The 21,192-nt window shown below is 40.2% G+C and overlaps 1 long non-coding RNA gene across 1 annotated transcript; it reads right to left on the reverse strand.

The window, feature by feature from the left end:
• Positions 1 to 863: 863 nt before the first annotated feature.
• LOC133245318 (uncharacterized) lies at positions 864 to 20,817 on the reverse strand. Its single transcript, XR_009735635.1, has 3 exons — positions 20,648 to 20,817; positions 2,033 to 2,142; positions 864 to 1,075 (listed from the first exon to the last, which is right to left on the reverse strand). It is a non-coding gene; the product is annotated as an uncharacterized LOC133245318 (long non-coding RNA).
• Between the last annotated feature and the right edge of the window lie 375 nt (positions 20,818 to 21,192).

A 21,192-nucleotide genomic window follows, 5' to 3' on the forward strand; every position in this document is an offset into this window, starting at 1 on the left:
TCCTAGTCAGATGGCCCAACCAGCAAGCAGGCGCCTTCAATCTAGGGGTTCTGCTGTTCCCTAGGACCTCAGAGTCCTCCACTGGATCCCTTGCATCTGATCAGAAAAGGAGAAACTAAGGAGAGCAGAGAGTATTATTCAGAAGGCTTTCAGGGTCAGGTCTGGAACTCACTTTTACCCACATTTCTTTCATCAGAACTCACATGGCCATATCTAACTTTGAGGAAACCTGGGAAAGCAGTCTACCTGATTCCAGAGGGACAAGGAGGTGGGGTTTGGTGAATACATAGCATAGTGGGCATGTAACCAGCAGGCAAGGCATAGCTTATGTACAAAGGATGAGAAACTTAACCCTTGAATAGTGTTCTAGGGGAAGGGAATAGCAGATACAAAGGCAAAGAGGTGTGAAAAGATAACAGCACATTTTAGGAATGTCAGGCTGTATCCATTGTGATTGTACAATGTGAAATAAAAAGGTATAAGGCTGAGAAAATAGGCAGAATCTAGACCATGGAGGACCCTGTATGCCATGACAAAGAGTTCAGACTCACTCTAAAGGTGACAGGGAGCCATTGAAGGATATTAGAGGCAAGGGTTGGAGAATAATATGATCAAATGTGTGTTATTGAAAAATCATTCCAATGGTTGTATGGAAGATGAATTTGGGATAGAGAGAAAGGAGACAAAATAATTTTATGGGAAGCTGTTGCAGAAGTATAAGAAGAAATATTGAGGAAAGATGGCAGTTGTATAGTGCTTATTAAATTATGTATTTTTCTGGGAAGTCTCATGAGCAGGTTTATTGTCTTTGATGAGCTAAAAGCTCCTGGAGTTTAGAAAACCAACTAATAGAGGTTAGAAAAGTCACATTTTCATTAAATTTCTAATTGTATTTTTAATGCTTATTGTTAAAAATTAGATAAAGTTATTTTCAATCAATTCTAAGAGATGACTTGGGGGTAGGGGGTAGGAAGTAAAAGGTATGAGTGAACTTTTGCTTACCTTGAGATGGTGTGTAAGAGGGCAAAAAAACTGATAAACATCTCTTCCCAACACCCATTGTGGCAATATGATTCTAAACAAAGAACAGATGGAAAGGATAACTTGTCCATTATAAAATGTATTCAACTCTGCCAGATAAATTAATTTCACAGTTCAATTAACTTAAGTTTTAGGTGTTTCTGTAACCACAACTACTACCATTTTTACATTTTATCTTTATAATTACAAACTTTTCCCTGAACCATTACTGATCCACAATATTAATTCTCATTTTGGGGCAGGGGGGGAGAGGAGCCATGTTTTATAATTTTTTAAAAAAATTTTCTGGCTTTATTGAGGTATAATTGACAAAAATTATATATATTTAAGGTATACAATGTGATAGTTTGGCATATGTATTCATAATTACCAAAATTAAATTAATTAACATATTTACCACTTCACAAAGTACCATTTTTATTTATTTGTTTATTTGCTATGGTGAGAATACTTAAGATCTACTCCATTAGCAAATTCCAAGTACAAAATACGGTATTATTAACTGGTCACTATGCTGTACATTTGGAGAAGGCAATGGCACCCCACTCCAGTACTCTTGCCTGGAAAATCCCATGGAAGGAGGAGCCTGGTAGGCTGCAGTCCATGGGGTCGCTAAGAGTCGGACACGACTGAGCGACTTCACTTTCACTTTTCACTTTCATGCCCTGGAGAAGGAAATGGCAACCCACTCCGGTGTTCTTGCCTGGAGAATCCCAGGGATGGGGGAGCCTGGTGGGCTGCCGTCTATGGGGTCACACAGAGTCGGACACAACTGAAGTGACTTAGCAGTAGCAGTATGCTGTACATTATGTCCTCAGGATTTATTCCTTTTATAAGTGAAAGTCTATACCCTTTGATCAACATTTCCTCATTTTTCCCACCCTCCAGTCCCTGGTAACCACTATTCTACTATGGTTCTATGAGTTTGACTTTTTTAGATTCTGTATATAAGTAAAATCATACAGTATTTGTCTTTCTCTGTCTGACTTACTTAACATGATGTCTTCTGGGGATTCTTAGATGGCTTGGTGGTAAAGAATCTGCCTGCCAATGCAGGCAACACAAGAGATGCAGTTTCGATCCCTGGGTGAGGAAGATCCCCTGGAAGAGGAAATGAAAACCCACTTCAGTATTCTTGCCAGAAATGACTAAGTGACTGAGCAGGAGTACAAAGTCTTCTAGGTTTATCCTTGTTGTCACAAATGGTAGGATTTCTTTCCTTTTTATGGCTGAATAACATTCCAGTATGTATATATACCATATTATCTTATTCGTTTGTGAACAGACACTTAGGTTGCAGGTTGTTTCAAATTGTGGCTATTGTGAATAATGTTATAATGAGCAAGGGAGTCCAATATCTCTGATCCTGGTTTGAATTCCTTTGGATATATACCCAATAGTGGGATTGCTAGGCCATATGTTTATTCTATTTTTCATTTATTCTTAAAAATCTCCATGCTGTTTCCTATAGTGGCTGAACCAATTTACATTCTCATCAACAGTCTAGAAGACTTCTTTTTTTCCATACTGTCAGCTACACATCTCTCTTGTCTTTTTGAGAATAGCCATCCTAACAAGTGTCAGGTAATATCTCCTTGTGGATTTGATTTGCATTTATCTAATCATTAGTGATGTTGAGCACCTTTCTATATATCTGTTTGGAAAATCTTTGGGAAAATGTCTATTCATATCATTTGCCCACTTTTAAATCAGTTCATTTGGGTTTTGCTATTGTAAAAGACCTGTACACTGAAAATTATAAGACATTGATGAAACAAATTGAAGAGGACACAAAGAAATGGAAAGACATTCCATATTCATGGATTGGAAGGATAAATATTGTTAAAATGTCTGTACTACCCAAAGAGATCCAGAGATTTAGGTGATCTCTATCAAAACTCCAACAGCATTTTTCTCTAAAAAAAGGGGGGGAAATCCTAAAATTCAGACGAAACAACAAAAGACCCCAAATTGCCAAAGCAAACTTGAGAAAAAAGAGGCATCACACCTCTTGATTTCAAACTATATTACACAACTACAATAACCAAAAAAAGCGTGGTAGTGGAATAAAAACAGACTCACAGATCAGTGGAACAGGAAAGGAAAAAAAAAAGTACAGCATCAATCTAAAGGATTTCCCAGGTGCTGCTAGTGATAAAGAATCCGCTTGCCAATGCAGGAGACACAAGAGATGCGGCTTCCATTCCTAGGTCAGATAGATCCCCTGGAGGAGAGCATGGCAACCCACTCCAGTATTCTTGCCTGGAAAATTCCATTGGCAGAAGAGCCTGGTGGGCTACGGTTCCAATGGGCTGCAAAGAGTCAGACAACTGAGTGAGCAACTGAGCACACCAATCCGAAAGGCTTCTGCATGCAAAGAAAACAATCAGCCAAGTGAAAAGGCAACTTATGAAATAGGAGAAATATTTGCAAACCAATGTCTAAAGGAGGGTTAATATCCAAAGTAGTTCCTACTTAGAATTATTAGATGTGCAATGTAGACACTTTAATGCCATTGAAAGAAAAAGAGGAAAACCAGTGTGGTTTTTTTTTTCCTACTCTGAAAAAAAAATATATATATATAAAGGTTCTAGGAAGAAGAAAACAAATTAAAGCATCAGTAATGCTTTTTAAAAGGAGCCTTCATAAATCTAAAATCATTTTGTATGATAATACCTATTATATTGAAATGGTAGAATTATGGGTGAGTGACTTATTTTTCTCTATCAAACTCTGTGTAAGTACATTACTTGTATACTTTTTTAAAAAATGAATAAAGATAGATTCACTTTGACAAGTTAATTTGCTCATAAAATTATCAGGAATTCCTGAGTTCAAATCTCGACCACTTATGTGACATTGAGCAAGTTAATATCATTATTATTAGTATTATTAATTATCATTACCATTAGTATTATTAGATAGTTTTCAATATGTATTATGTGCCAGTCATTCTGTTAAGCACTTCATATACATTACCTCATGTTAGTGAGTCTTCCAAAATATACTTCTTTACCTTTTAAAAAACTGATGGTAACTCCTACTTTGTAGGACAATTATGAAGACTAGATGAGATTATATATGAAAAGCATGTGCTAAACTGTATAACATTAGGCACGTGTTGGTTTGCACCTCTGTACATTCTGATTATAAAGAACATTCAGATAATAAACACAAATTTACCAGTGCTTTGCTTTTAAAAAGAACAAAGGTAGGATTGTCCTATCCCTGAACTTTAAAGAATCGACCTCTTTTAACCTTAACTAGTTTCTGAGAAGCAGGCACTATGTAAAGAACTGAAATGAACATTATTATTTTGGTCTTCAGGCTTCATATTTTCCATAGTTTAAAAGATGCTGGAAGCACTTACTGCCTGAAAAGTGCTAGACGGGAGAGCAGGAGAAGGGGGGAATTCCCAGTGCCTGATAAAAGAACATTGGAATCAAGTTCTGAGCTCTCCCTTCATCAGTCACTGCTGTTTCTGGTGCTTTGCTTTCATGCTCTTTGCAAACTGACAAAAATAACTGTGTCGTCACAGTAAGACAAGTTTCTCTCCCTTTTCTTTGCTAGTATAACTTATAAAATATCCAAGTTATTTTTCAGATTGCAGTAAATGATAGTAAGAAGGAAGGTTTCCTGTGTCCAAAAGATGTCTTACCATGTGGTACTAGAAAGACTGGCTTAGCAGAACACTGGACTGTATCTCTAGTTCAAATCTGGGGCTATGTTCTGTGTTGTATACCCTCAAAACAAAGAACTTTTGCTCACAAAATGCTCAAGACAGAAACTAAGAACTACACATCTGCCATCCTCTTCTGTCAACAAACTTCATGTCTCACTTAAACTTCTACAGCAGCTTCTAACTCTTCCTGTCTTCTTTCATCCCTGGTTGAATATCTCTCCCTCTTGGTGCTTAATTTTTCTCTCCCATTTTTACTCTGTTCTGGGATAATTCCCTCAATTCCACCTCCTAGATCTATGCTAATATGGTAACCACCAGCTGCAGGTGCTGGAAACATGACTGGTCCTGAATGAGATGTGCTGTAAATATAACACACACACCAGGCACTCAAACATTTTGAAAAGAAACAAGAATGCAAATATTATGTAAATAATTTTTGATATCAATTACATTTGAAATGATAATATTTTGAGTTAAATAAAACATATCATTAAAGTTAATTGCACCTATTTTTCACTTTCATAAGATGGCTACTGGAAAAATTTAAATTGTATATGTGGCTTGTGTTGTATTTCTACTGGCTAGACCTGTTCTTCACTGCAAATTCAGTTGTCAGCTACTGTATTCAACTTTTTTAAGGAGAGGTATGGGATATTTTCCAAATCAAGTTATTAATTTCCTAAAACTCCTTTGTGATCTCTAATTGTCTCTTTTTTCATAGAAATTACTCTTATTTTGTAAGTCTAAGAGCTTCTCAAGTCTTTCTGAAGATAAACAGAATTTTATTAAATTCTCTATTTTTTCCCCATTTTGAAGCTTCTCCTTCATGATGCTAGTTTCTCCTCCCATGGTTTTGATTCTTGGCTACCCATATCTAAAGTGAGTATCTGTACTAATCAGTTACTGATGATTGCATCCTGTTTCCTGAGCCCAAATGAAATGGCATTTCCCTTAGCAATGAACAAGGATATTGTAATGCCAGATGTGGGCAGAGACATGTGACCTGGCTGATTTCTCTTTAAGGCACATGAAGAACTTACGTTTTTGGTATAGAGACTCCTTTTGGTAATGGAGTACTGCCCTAAGCATCTCTCTGTCCCCCACGTTTACTTTGAAGCTCGTCAAAGTATATCATCCATTCTATTTACAGTTTTCAGCTTATCACAAGAAATAATTTTAACCTAAGAAATGGAAACTAAAACTTGTTACAGAACCATGTGGTAGCAGAGTCAATAGAAGGAAAAAGAGAGAGAAGAAAATACAAGATGTCAGCATGGAAAAGCTTTCAGACTTAACCAGGCAGTTAGAGCTACATCTTCTTCATAGCAGCACAAGCCTGGCCAGAACATAAGATAACGTTCAGATGAAGGACATCAGCTGTCCAGATATCTGTTGACGAATGTCTAAGCACTAAATCTATCCCAAAATGAGTTTGAGTTGTCTTGGAGTTCTCCTCATTAGATAACTTTGCATTGGGTAAATCAGAGAAGAAATTAAAGTATTTGAAATGTTGAAAACTGATGATTTATAAGGTCTAGTCTAAGGAAGTATTAAGAAATGTATCAGAAATGACACTGAACTGAAAATCTTGGCATAAAGTCCCAGCACTGCCAGTAACTGACCATACAACTTGGAAAAGTCTCTTTAACCTCTCTGGGCCTTAATTGTGACCAATTCAGAAATAGTTTGTCTTCCCCAGAGACAGACTGGCTGTGTACAATGCACTTCCTTTTGACTCAGGATCCTTATCTCTAACAGGACTCGGTAAAAGTTCTCGATAAAGGGCCAGATGGTAAATGCTTTAGGTTTTGCAAAGCCAAATACAGTTTCTGTAGCATTTTATTCTTCCATCTCACTTTTATTTACAGTGTTCTAAAAAATGTATGTATAGTGTTCTAAAAAATGTACAAAAAAGATCTTCACGACCAAAATAATCACGATGGTGTGATCACTCACCTAGAGCTAGACATCCTGGAATGGGAAGTTAAGTGGGCCTTAGAAAGCATCACTATGAACAAAGCTAGTGGAGGTGAGGGAATTCCAGTTGAGCAATTTCAAATCCTGGAAGATGACACTGTGAAAGTGCTGTACTCAATATGCCAGAAAATTTGGAAAACTCAGCAGTGGCCACAGGACTGGAAAAGGTCAGTTTTCATTCCAATCCAAAAGAAAGGCAATGCCAAAGAATGCTCAAACTACCGCACAATTGCACTCATCTCACACGCTAGTAAAGTAATGCTCAAAATTCTCCAAGCCAGGCTTCAGCAATACGTGAACTGTGAACTTCCAGATGTTCAAGCTGGTTTTAGAAAAGGCAGAGGAACCAGAGGTCAAATTGTCAACATCCGCTGGATCATGGGAAAAGTAAGAGAGTTCCAGAAAAACATCTATTTCTGCTTTATTGACTATGCCAAAGCCTTTGACTGTGTGGATCACAATAAACTGTGGAAAATTCTGAAAGAGATGGGAATACCAGACTACCTGACCTGCCTCTTGAGAAACCCATATGCAGGTGAGGAAGCAACAGTTAGAACTGGACATGGAACAACAGACTGGTTCCAAATAGGGAAAGGAGTATGTCAAGGCTGTATATTGTCACCCTGCTTATTTAACTTATATGCAGAGTACATCATGAGAAACGCTGGGCTGGATGAAGCACAAGCTGGAATCAAGATTGCCAGGAGAAATATCAATAACCTCAGATATGCAGATGACACCACCCTTATGGCAGAAAGTGAAAAGGAACTTAAGAGCCTCACGATGAAGGTGAAAGTGGAGAGTGAAAAAGTTGGCTTAAAGCTCAACATTCAGAAAATGAAGATCATGGTATCTGGTCCCACCACTTCATGGGAAATAGATGGGGAAACAGTGGAAACAGTGTCAGACTTTATATTTTGGGCTCCAAAATCACTGCAGATGGTGACTGCAGCCATGAAATTAAAAGACGCTTACTCCTTGGAAGGAAAGTTATCACCAACCTAGATAGCATATTCAAAAGTAGGGACACTCCTTTGCCAACAAAGGTCCATCTAGTCAAGGCTATGGTTTTTCCTGTGGTCATGTATGGATGTGAGAGTTGGACTGTGAAGAAAGCTGAGCGCCGAAGAATTGATGCTTTTGAACTGTGGTGTTGGAGAAGACTCTTGAGAGTCCTTTGGACTGCAAGGAGATCCAACCAGTCCATTCTAAAGGAGATCAGTCCTGGGTGTTCTTTGGAAGGACTGATACTAAAGCTGAAACTCCAATACTTTGGCCACCTCATGCGAAGAGTTGAGTCATTGGAAAAGACTCTGATGCTGGGAGGGATTATGGGCAGGAGGAAAAGGGAATGACAGAGGATGAGATGGCTGCATGGCATCACCAACTCAATGGACATAGGTTTGGGTGAACTCTGGGAGTTGGTGATGGACAGGAGGCCTGGTGTGCTGCAATTCGTGGGGTCGCGGAGTCAGACATGACTGAGCGACTGAACTGAACTGAAAAAATGTAAAAACCATTCTTAACTCATGGGCCCTACAAAAATAGGCCATAGGACATAGTTTGACTACCCCTGACTTTCAGAGATAGAGTACTACTGCATCGGCTTCTTGTGGTTATTGAAAAAGTAAAAGATGTAAAACTTCGGAATATGTGTAGTACACAGGAAGTATAAATATTAAATGGCATGGTTACTACTATAATTGTTATATCCCCAACATCTATCTTAGCATTGGGAACATATCACGATCTCAATAAATAATTATTAAATAAATAAATATGTAAAGGAAGGGCCTTGGACTCGATAATAATCTGTATTCTCTTCAAGCTCTGCAATTCTATAACCTCACATCTCAGGATGTATGTTGCTGCCAGGTATGCCATGTCTTGTCCCAGTGCTTAAAGGAAAGTCTGTTGAGAGTTGGAGGTGGTACTGAGTACAGCCAGCAAAAATAATTGACTTGTTTAAAAAGTGACGCAATCTGTAAGACTGAAATAAAAACCTAAAAGGCCAAAAGTTCGAGAAGCTGCTGCTGCTGTCGCTTTAGTCATGTCCGACTCTGTGCGACCCCATAGACGGCAGCCCACCAGGCTCCCCCGTCCCTGGGATTCTCCAGGCAAGAACACTGGAGTGGGTTGCCATTTCCTTCTCCAATGCATGAAAGTGAAAAGTGAAAGTGAAGTCACTAAGTCGTGTCCTACTCTTAGCGACCCCATGGACTACAGCCCACCAGGCTTCTCCGCCCATGGGATTTTCCAGGCAAGAGTACTAAGAGTACTTAACAAATCATAATATGATTTTGTTATGTATGTTTTTGCAAAGTATATGTTGCCAACTTATTTTAAAATGCCCATGTTTTCCAGTTACATGAGCTATCCCTGGAGACTTTTGATATAATCTTATGAAAACTTTCATGAATTTACAATGACCTAGTTTTCATTCCCAAGTGACAGAAATTAAACATTGAAGATGATGAAGGGAGAAGAAATTAGATAAAAGTGGTAAAAGATACAAATTTCCAGTTATAAATATTTCTAGGGACATAATGTACAGGATGATTATAGCTATCAATATATGATATATGTGAAAATTGTTAAGTAACTCCTAAGAGTTCTCATCACAAGAAAAAAAAATTTTGTGTCTACATAAGATGATGAATGTTTACTAAACTTTTTGTAGGAATTATTCACAATATATGTAATTTATGCTGTACAACCTAAATACAGTCACTGCTGTATGTCAATTATATCTCAGTAAAACTGGTGGCGGGGGGGACTGAAGGTGCCTTGAGCTTTCAGAAATACTTTCCTTTTCTTCATCAAAGGTTATACCAACAATATAAGATGACATAGATCAATTACCAAACTATTAAATGTCAGTTAACTTCTTTGGAAACTGAATATAAAATGAACCAACTAACATTGCCCTGTTATAACCCCACTGTGTATAAAAATTAGGTTTAATGACTTATGAAAAGATAATTTTCTAGTTATTGCTCTTTTACAGGTGATTAATAATCATATTATTGACTTTTTAAAAAGGAAAAGAAAAGAAAGACTGTCTTATTTCTAAGCCAGTGAGTCTCAAAATGCAGACTTCAAAGGAGCAACAACAATAGCACTAGAAATTTGTTAGAATTACAGATTGTCCTCCCTGCTCCAGACCAACCAAGTCAGAAATTCTGGGAATGGGGCCAGCAATTTGTGTGTTATTAATAACAAGCCCTCCAAGAAGGATCACATTTGAGAATCACCACTTTAAGCCATCCCCTTCCTCAATCCTCCTCTTATTCTTATCACTTTAGTCCATTCAACTGCTCTAACAAAAATACCATAGACTGGGTGGTTTCAACAGCAGACATTTATTCCTCACAATTCTGGAAGCTGGGAAGTCCACAGTCAATGTTCTAGCAGATCTGGTGTCTGGGAACCCGCCTTCTGGTTCAGAGATGGCTGCCTTCTCACTGTGTCCACACATGGCGGAAAGAGGGCACGGGAGCTCTGGAGTCTCTTCTACAAGGGCACTAATCCATTCTTGAAGACTTTACTCTCCTGACCTAATCACCTTCCAAAGTCCCACTTCCAAATACCATCACACTGGGGATTACTTCTCAGCATATGAATTTGAGGAAGGGGGCCAAATGTTCAGTCTTTGATTGTTGCTGTTCAGATGCTCAGTTGTGTCTGACTCTTTGCAGCTCTAAGAACTGCAGCACGCTAGACTTCCCTGTCCTTCACTATCTCCTGGAGTTTGCTCAAACTCATGTCCATTGAATCGATGATGCCATCCAACCATCTCATCCTCTGTCTCCAAATTCCAGATTTGGTGTCTCTGCTTAAATTAACATAATCTTTGTAGAACCAGAACAAGTCTCATTTTCATGTTCCCCTAACCCTTAGATCTTTTCTCCCGTCTCTGCTCCTGTTATCCGGTTCCTTTGCTTTCCTTATATTATTATGTTCTGGGCCAGACCGTCCCAGACCATGTTCAGCACATCATTTGTTGAAATCTTTAGCATTAACTCTACCACAATTTAAACTCCTAATCATGCTGTCTTGCACTATTAACTGAAATCATTTACTAAGATCTGCCTGGAGCTAGGTTCTGGGCTAGGCTCTGTGAGAGTTCACACAGAGGATCTATCCCCAAGAAAATAATCTAATGATGGATGAGAGAAAATTTACAACTAATAATAAAATATAGAAAGCATGCTTAAAGGGGCCACAGATAAAAGCATCAATTTCTGATAGTGTCTTGATCTTTAAACATCACTTATACACAAATGGGAGAATGCAATGGCAACCCACTCCAGTACTCTTGCCTGGAAAATCCCATGGACGGAGGAGCCTGGTAGGCTGCAGTCCATGGGGTCGCTAGGAGTTGGACACTACTGAGCGACTTCACTTTCAGTTTTCACTTTCATGCACTGGAGAAGGAAATGGCAACCCACTCCAGTGTTCTTGCCTGGAGAATCCCAGAGACAGGGGAGCCTGGTGGGCTGCCATCTATGGGGTCGCACAGAGTCGGACACGACTGAAGTGACTTAGCAGTAGCAGTAGCAGTATACACAAATGACTTTTTACATCTTCGGCCTGGACTTCTCCAATTGCTCCAGTCTCATAAATACAACTCCCTACTCCAAATCTAGACCTAAATACCACTGAGAAACCTCTGTAGTAACATGTCCACAACTAAACTTCTAATCTTCCCCAAACCTACTCCCTTCCCTATCTTTCCTGCTACTGCTGCTGCTGCTGCTAAGTCGCTTCAGTCGTGTCCGACTCTGTGCGACCCCATAGACGGCAGCCAACCAGGCTCCCCTGTCTCTGGGATTCTCCAAGCAAGAACACTGGAGTGGGTTGCCATCTTTCCTATCTTTCTCTAATACTCCACATCTGAGTGTATTTTCCTACCTATCTACTTTCAAAACATTTGCAGAATTTAACTGGATCTCATCACTTCCACCATTACCACTAATGTCTTATCCTTTTGACAGTACTCTTACTTTCATCCCAGCCTATTTGAAGCCTTGCAGCCAAAACAATCCTTTCAAAATTTAAGTCAGATAACATCACTTCTCTCCTCAAACCCTGTTAATGGCTTCTGATCACTCTCTGAGTAAAAGCCAAATCCTTAAATAGCTATAGGATATGCAGCCCATCCCCCCACCATCACGCATCTGCTCTCTTCACCTGTTAGACTCTGTCATTCACACCTCTCCTGGCACGACCTTCCACTTGTCATTTCCTCCTCTGGAGCACCCTCCTGGCTTACTCCCCTACTTCCAGCAGGTCTCTGGTTGAAGATCATCTCCCCATTAGCCATTCTACTCAAAATTGACACCATTCTCACCCCAACACTGGACCTCTCTATACCCTTTTCGTATCTCCTTTTTCCCATGACATTTATCTCCATCTGATCCCAAAGAAAGGCAATGCCAAAGAATGCTCAAACTACCGCACAATTGCACTCATCTCACACGCTAGTAAAGTAATGCTCAAAATTCTCCAAGCCAGGCTTCAGCAATACGTGAACCATGAACTTCCTGATGTTCAAGCTGGTTTTAGAAAAGGCAGAGGAACCAGAGATCAAATTGCCAACATCCACTGGATCATGGGAAAAGCAAGAGAGTTCCAGAAAAACATCTATTTCTGCTTTATTGACTATGCCAAAGCCTTTGACTGTATGGATCACAATAAACTGTGGAAAATTCTGAAAGAGATGGGAATACCAGAGCACCTGATCTGCCTCTTGAGAAATCTGTATGCAGGTCAGGAAGCAACAGTTAGAACTGGACAGGGAACAACAGACTGGTTCCAAATAGGAAACCTGCTTATTTAACTTATATGCAGAGTACATAATGAGAAACGCTGGACTGGAAGAAACACAAGCTGGAATCAAGATTGCCATGAGAAATATCAATAACCTCAGATATGCAGATGACACCACCCTTATGGCAGAAAGTGAAGAGGAACTAAAAAGCCTCTTGATGAAAGTGAAAGTGGAGAGTGAAAAAGTTGGCTTAAAGCTCAACATTCAGAAAACGAAGATCATGGCATCTGGTCCCATCACTTCATGGGAAATAGATGGGGAAACAGTGGAAACAGTGTCAGACTTTATTTTGGGGGGCTCCAAAATCACTGCAGATGGTGATTGCAGCCATGAAATTAAAAGACGCTTACTCCTTGGAAGGAAAGTTATGACCAACCTAGATAGCATATTCAAAAGCAGAGACATTACTTTACCAACAAAAGTTCGTCTAGTCCAGGCTATGGTTTTTCCTGTGGTCATGTATGGATGTGAGAGTTGGACTGTGAAGAAGGCTGAGCACCAAAGAATTGATGCTTTTGAACTGTGGTGTTGGAGAAGATTCTTGAGAGTCCCTTGGACTGCAAGGAGATCCAACCAGTCCATCCTGGGATTTCTTTGGAAGGAATGATGCTAAAGCTGAAACTCCAGTACTTTGGCCACCTCATGCGAAGAGTTGACTCATTGGAAAAGAGTCTGATGCTGGGAGGGATTGGGGGCAGGAGGAGAAGGGGACGACAGAGGATGAGATGGCTGGATGGTATCACTGACTCGATGGATGTGAGTCTGGGTGAACTTCGGGAGTTGGTGATGGACAGGGAGGCCTGGCGTGCTGCGATTCATGGGGTCACAAAGAGTCGGACATGAATGAGCGACTGAACTGGACTGAACTGACCTGGCAGGCTACAGTCCATGGGGTGGCAAAGAGTCAGACACAACTGAGCATAACATAATATATATGTATTCATTTTTGTATCCCCCACTAGATTATAACCATCATGAGAGCAGAGATTATTGTCTACACATAGTATATATTTGTTGACTAGATGAATAAATGAATGAATGAAATGTTACAGGAGCCCAAAGAAAGGGCAGAGTGCTTCCTAACAAAGGGATGAAGAAAAGTTAGGGTGGAGGCAGCAAGTGAATGTGTCCTTCAAAAACTGGTAGAATTTAAGCAATAAAAGATGATACAGAGAGGCTTATCTGTTTTTAATGAGTAAGTTCTGAGGATCTAATGTACAGCATGGAGACTATATTTAAACAATGCAATATTGTATACTTAAAATATTGTATACAGGAAATTTTTAAGTAGATCTACTTAACTCCTTATGGATCCTTACTTATGGAAGCTTACCTTTGTACAAAACCTGGAAGATCCCATTATCCCTAAAAGTAGATAAAACATTGTACTATTATATTATAAAAATATATTAAAATTATATTCTTTCAATATTAATCTTAATAATATTGCATTAATATTAATTATTCATTCAGTCAAAAATAGTTCTTGTGAAAATAGTTGTTCTTGTGGAAAAGTGACTGAGTGCATGGGGAAGAAGCAGTGACTGGAGACATTTGTGGAGGCCCTGGGCAAGACCTAGGGCTCCCACAAAGGCTTTCAGGTGAGCTGGTTGAAAACATGGAGACTCTGCCTTCCCTTTCTGGGTGGAGGTAGAGCTGGTGGTCTCTATCTGATGGAATTAGGGATGTTTCTTCTTCATAAGGTGATGGAAGAGAGATTTTGCTAGATGGCAAAAATGAAAAAAGCTTAGCAATAAAGAAGATGGGTGTGTACATGAGTCAGTGAGTGTGTGTACGTGTGTGTGTGTGCTTGTGGGTGTGGGTGGGTGGGTGGGTGTGTGAGCTATGGAAACAAAGAAAATGGAGAGGAGCTGCTTCCAGACAGGGTACAATGAGCACGACTCAGGGGATACACAGTAATGAATAAATAACTATCAAGTGGATGAAGTTGCACCAACTTATTATAAGATACTCCCAAAGAGAAACTTTCCAAGCACTCACTCATGATTCTTTGATTCTCTAAATCTCAGCGTGTGATTTATCTCCCCCTTGAATGCTAAATGCTGCACCAGTTTTCTGTTCTCTGCAGAAAACGTGACATCCAAAACAGAATATGTATGCTAGAAGGAATCTTAAGAGTTGTTCATTCCAATCACTCTCATTCTCCAATAAGAGGCTGGGTTTCTGAGATGTATAGAGCATGTATAGAGCCAGTTCAAGGTCACAGAGCCAGTTAATATCAGATCCTGGACTGAGCCCAGAGCTCTGGCTCCATATCTGGGACTCCTTCTTCACTAGCTGACGAAGTTCCACTGCAGTGTTTTCTTTATTGAACAACAAAGCAAGTTGGGAGGCCAGTACTTAGAGGTATATCATCTGATATATCCTGCAGAACCTGGGTTCTGGCTTACACCTGACTTCCTACTGAAGGTCAGTGTTGGCTTAGCAGTTGTTCATTTCATTCATTCAGTAACTATTGAGCACTTACTATGTGCCAGGCACTACTGATCCAACAATGAACTTGAAAGTCATGGTTCTGCCTTCACAGAGCTGCTTACGTTGGTGAGGTGGGAGAAAACAAAAACAAATAAAATTACCAAATACTGTAATAAGTGTTTGGTATAAGGTGGATAAGGAATCCACCTTAAATAGCATGGCGAGAGGAAGCTGCTGAGAAGATGTGTCACGGAGATTGGGCCTGAAGTAGGGGAAGGAGTCAGGCACTTGAAGTTTCTAGGCAGAGGGAAATGAAAATTCCCTTGAGGTCGCAAAAAAAGCATGGCATGCCTGAGATCCCAGAGAAGACTGTGCGTCTGGGTCACAGTGAGGGAGGGAGAGAGTGCACTGAGAGGAGGTCAGAGTGGAGCCAGGGCCAGGGTGCACTGGAGCTTGAATTTTATATCAAGTACATAGGAAGCCGCTGAAGGATCTTAAGAATGGGTGGGGGTGTGGGGGACATATTTTACTGACATATTAATGAGTTCTCAATACACATGAATCTGAGCAAACTCTGGGAGATAGTGAAGGACAGCGCAGCCTGGCATACTGCAGTCCATCAGATCAGAGTCGGACATGACTTAGTGACTGAACAACAATAAGAATTCTACTCACTTCAAAAGGGGAAAAGATTCAATCATCATAACTCTGTACAGTAGGTGCTATTAGGATCATCCTTTTATAACTGAAGCAACTGCAGCACAGAAAAAAAATAATAAATTGCCCGAGTTCCTGTAGTTTGTAAGCTGCAGAGCCAGGATTCAAACCCAAATCATACCATTCCTGAGTATCCACTCTTTTTTAACTTTTTATTTTATATTGGAGTACATCTAAAAAGAGATGATACAAATGAACTTCTTTATAAAACAGAAATAAACTTACACACTTAGAGAATGAACTTAGGGTTACCATGGGGAAGGAATAGTTAGGGACCTTGGAATTAACATGTACTCATTGCCATATTTAAAATGGATAACCAACAAGAACCTACTGTATAACACAGGGGACTCTACTCAATATTATGTAATAACATAAATGGGAAAAGAAATTGAAAAAGAATAGATATATGTAATATATAACTGAATCACTTTGCCGTACACTGGAAACAATCGCATCTGAGTATTCACTGTTAACAACTACGTTTTCATGTTTCGTTGAATAATAATTTGGTGAGATGGGGAAGAGGGCAAGAAAAGAGGCAGAGATATTGGTTAGGGAGCTATTCCAGGATTCTAGGGGAGAGACTGTTGTTGTTGCTTAGTTGCTAAGTCATACCTGATTCTTTGGGACCCCATGGACTCTAGCCCACAAGGTTCCTCTGTCCATGGGATTTCCCAGGCAAGAATACTGAAGTGGGTTGCCATTTCCTTCTCCAGGGGATCTTCCTGACCCAGGGATCAAACCCTTGTCTCCTGCATTGGCAGGCAGGTTCTTTACTGCTGAACCATCAGGGAGGTCCATGGGGAGATATAACGATGCATGAGTCAGGATGGTGTCCCTGGAGGTGAATAGAAGCTGACGGGTTTCAGATATACCTTGGTAAAAAAATTGACAGGATTTGATGATGCAGTGGACACAAGGAGTGAGGAAAAGAGAGGAATCAAAGATGGTTCTAAAAATTTCTAGCATAAGTCATAGCTTTGGGGCTGTATCACTTATTTAGACAAGGAACACTGGGAAAGCAGTGAAACAAGTTTCAGAGGTTAAAAGGCCAGGTTTTTTATTTAGCTATCTTAAGTTGGTAAATGAATGAGTCTAAAGTTCAGGGGGCTGGATATAAAAATGTAATCAGTCATCTACACAAAGATGATTTTTAAAGCCATGAGTATGGACAAGCCAACCTAGAGGAGAGCAGAGAGAAAGAACAAAAAGGGTCTGAGACTGACTCTGAGGAGAGTTTGATTAGAGATGGACCCATCAAAGGAATCTGAGATGCTTCAGACAATGAAAGGGGGAAGCCATAACGTATGATAGTAGGGACTTCCCTGAGAGTCAAGTGGCTAAGACTCTGTTTCCAAGGCAGTGGGTGAAGGTTTGCTTCCTAGTTGGGGAACTAAGATCCCACATGCCATGAGGTGCAGCAAAAAAAAAAAAAAAAACTGTTTTGATTATGGTAACAGAAAACCCAAGACAGGAGAGAGTTTTATAAAAGAGGGAGTTGTTAATATGTCAAATGTTGCTGAGAAGTCAAATAACAGAGGTTAGATTACCAAACCTACTTCATGCCAGGGACTCCAGGAAGCTCTCATCAGTTAAAGAACTTCCCATCCAGTACCCACATATAGGAAAGTCTGCATTTTAAGCCTTCATTTTTTTGTTTTATTGCATTCAAAGTCGCATCAGGGAAATATCAAATTGAATCATTTCTATCCCCAAAAGGTAGTAAGTTTTGGATAATTTCTGGATACAGGAGATTTGATATGGAAGAGGAAAGAGAGATGTGCCAGGGGGGAAGACAGGGGACTGTCAAAGTTGGGGAGAGGAAAAGGCAAAAATGATGGGAGACATCAAATAGCACAAAATCTAGCCTGGGGCCTGCTCACTGCACTGAGTCACTTCTGTTTCAAAATGGTATTCTGGCTGACATTTGGTTTGATAAATGAGTATAAAAATCTCCATAGTATATCCTCAGGGTATAAGCAGATGTTCTTTTTACATATGATACACCATTAATAATGAGGTTCTTTACCGTCTTTATATTGCCATCCTCCCTGACGATGCATTGAAAGTGTGAAAGTGTTAGTCGCTCAGTTGTGTCTGACTCTGTGACCCCATGGACTGTAGCCTACCAGGTTCCTCTGTCCATGGGATTATCCAGGCAAGAGTACTGGAGTGGGTAGCCATTCCCCTCTCCAGGGGACCTTCCTGATCTAGGGATTGAACCTAGGCCTCCTGCACTGCAGGGAGATTCTTTACCATTTGAGACGCATGACAATGCATATCGGACACAGTTAAGAACAAAACTCTTGTTAACATGTAAACCCCACAAGGTGCTACCATTTTACTAATGGAGATGTGGGGAATGAGAAAGACACACCCAGTGGCTTGTATCTTCAGACCAAACCACAACCCTCGGGAGTGTGCCTTTGCCAGAGCGGAAGGCTCCATTCCTAGTTGGGTGCTGGACGGACTTGGATTCTAGCCAGCATACAAGAGCCTAAACCCACTGGTTGTCTTTTGCCGTATACTCTTTTTTTTAATTTTAATTTTCTTTTTAGTTGGAGGATAATTACTTTACAATATTGTGTTGGTTTCTGCCATATATCAACATGAATCAGCCATCAGTCCCTTCTCTCTTGAACCTCCCTCCCACCTCCCCCTCCATCCCACCCCTCTAGGTTGTCACAGAGCACAGGCTTTGGGTTCTCTGTGTCTGAATGTTCACAGATCCTTAAGGAAGTCTAAGCTGGAAAACTGGTTCACTTTCAATGAAAGAAGTCTCCGACAACCGGATGAAGAATAGAAGTGCCGTTTATCAAGCTACGTAATTCTTTAGAAACCCTGCTTTAGAGGGTCTTCAGAGGAACAAAACAAAGGAAGTCAGCATCCTCTCCACCACTTGTAGTTAGAAAAACAGGATATCCTGTAACAAGTGTTGCTTAACAATAGAAAATTCTGCTCAGATGAATAAATAAATAATGAATGAACTAATGAATGACTGAAAGAAAAAGGCACATTATAAACTGATTCCCTATAGATCATTCCAGATGTTGTTCCAGGGGCTGTGATTCCTTCCAGACTCCAAACCGGGTATAAGATGGGTACAGATAGAAGAGGAAAGCAGGAAAAGTTACTAGGAGGAATAAACAAGGAGACCTTGGCCCCTGGGTAGTGGGGGCAACTGTCTTCTGGACGTTTGTCCTTGGGGAGTTTTTCAGGCAATCACAGCCAACTCTTCTCAAATCCCTTATCTGAGGATGAAACTTCCCTGACTGTGCAAAAATGAAGCAGCTGACAGCCTCCCTAAGGAGTCATTTTTGAAGAGCAAGCATTTCTCCTTTTTCAGGGCAACCCCCTTGAGAGAAGGTTAGTGTTCCTGGAGATACTCCAAATTGTCCAGAGAGACTCTCTGTCTAAACAAGGAGAAAAGCCAACCCGATTTCTTAAAAAAACAACACATACAAACAATAACCTAAATGCCCCTTTCACTAGAAGCCTAAAGGATTATAAAGAGTGGGTGGCCAAGATACATGGGGACAATCACATGAGGCTTCTCTGAGCAGCAGGACATGGATGGCAGAGCCAGAAGTGTGACTGGGCTCTCAGGTGACCGTGCCAGGTGGAAGTGTCCTCATGTTGCTTTTCTGTTTTTAATTCATCGGTGGCATTTCCTATTTAAGCTCTAGATTGCTCCACTAAGAGGCATTATAGATCCAGTTATTTGGTGGGTCTCCGTCGTGGCAGTGGTGCCTTGAGAAGATTCCATGACCAGGAGTGAGATTATCTTGTCCTGTCCATGATTTTCTCCTGTTCTTTTCTCACCTATGAAGGCAAGACCCCTCTAGCATCCCTATCATATCCACTATGAAGAATGGATATGGAATGATCATCTGTCCCAGTATCTTGAAGCAGTATGGATTAGAGAAAACAGCAAACAGATAAAATAAAACTGGCTTAGCGTCCCAACTCTACCATTCACTCACTGGGTAATTTCAGGTAAGTTCCTTATCATCTCAGAGCCTCAGTTTTCTGACCCATAAAATGGATCTGTGAGTCCATGCTTCACAGGATTACCACGTGGATTACATATGACAACATGTACAAGGTCGTCTCACCCTGTTGGCACTTGGTTAGCACTCAGTCAACTCTGGCTCCATTCTGTCCCCAAATGATGCTCACTCCAACCAGAAACAACCCTACTTTTCCCACACAGGCTCCCAGAGTGTACATTATTTGCTTATTTACAGAATGCCTATCATGTCCTGCTCTCCACTCTCCATGGCACTAGAAGCTTCTTCAGGATGTGGGATGTGCAGTGTAGACTTTCGTCGTTCCCCTACCAGCCGGCATCCACCTTCACATGAAAAGCACTCTGTGAACATTGAAGGAATAAATCTTTCTCTCTTATGAGAACAGATTGGTAGGAAACATTCCTCAAGTCATCCTTATTTACAAGTCTTTACGAAGAGAAAGGATTCAAGAAGCTCACTAAAACATCTGAGATGGGGGAAGGAAGTCACTAACATTTATTGACTGCCTCGTTCATTCTAAGGTTTTCACTTTAAGAGCTTATTTATTTCTCACCTCAAATTTCCTTTAGCCCCAATTTACAAGAAGGAAATGGACTTAGAAATGCAAATAATTTGCTCAGGATTTCACAGATTATAATAGCATTTCAATTACCTTAATTGAAATGTTTCTATGCATAATTAAAAGTGATTGAGAAAGAAAAAACAGTTTGAGCCCAGAGCCCACAGCAATCACTAATTTTAATCAATCAATTATGCCAGACACTACCCACGAGTGAGAATAGTAACTGAGAACCTGGTAAAAACTTGATCAATTTATAAAAAACTATCCATTGTTTTCTTTCAAAAATATTTTAAGAAAACTAAACAAGCAACTTCCTGGAACCCACAAGCTCTCTTTTGAAATAAAGTTCAAAATCCCATAGTTACCTTTTGTCTCATTCCAATATGCAAGGCCCTTCACCCTGTCGAGAGACACTTGTCCAGAGAGATGTTATTTTAAAGTGAGAACTTTGCTTCCTCGACAGTCTTGTTCTAGAATCCAGTACAGTCTGTCCAGCAGATATCCCTGGATCTTTAATGTCCAAACAAACAGGGGGCTCAGGATCATCTCCCCCATCTCTGGAGAAAGGGCCCAGAGAATCACAGAACCAAAGCAATCCTACTGTCTTTCTTCAGCGCAGTATTTTCGTGCCCATGTGTCTGCATTTCAAATCTCTGATTTATGAAAGAGGGGAAACTATTTATATTCTATTTGTCTTTAGCATTTTTTCTTCCTCTTAAACAGAGGCAAACACATATTCGCTATGACATGAGATAACAGTGGGTAGCTGGGGTTCAGGAAAGGGTGAGGGCTAGCATGCAGGGGTGAAGAAAAGGAGGAGCACAGCATCTAGGAGGCAACACCCGAGATTAGTCTGAAACACGAATCTAGAATCCATAAGCCTAAGGACTGAGGTTTCCTCAGATTATGT

This window comes from Bos javanicus, chromosome 3 (assembly GCF_032452875.1).
Source record: "Bos javanicus breed banteng chromosome 3, ARS-OSU_banteng_1.0, whole genome shotgun sequence".
Taxonomy (NCBI): domain Eukaryota; kingdom Metazoa; phylum Chordata; class Mammalia; order Artiodactyla; family Bovidae; genus Bos; species Bos javanicus.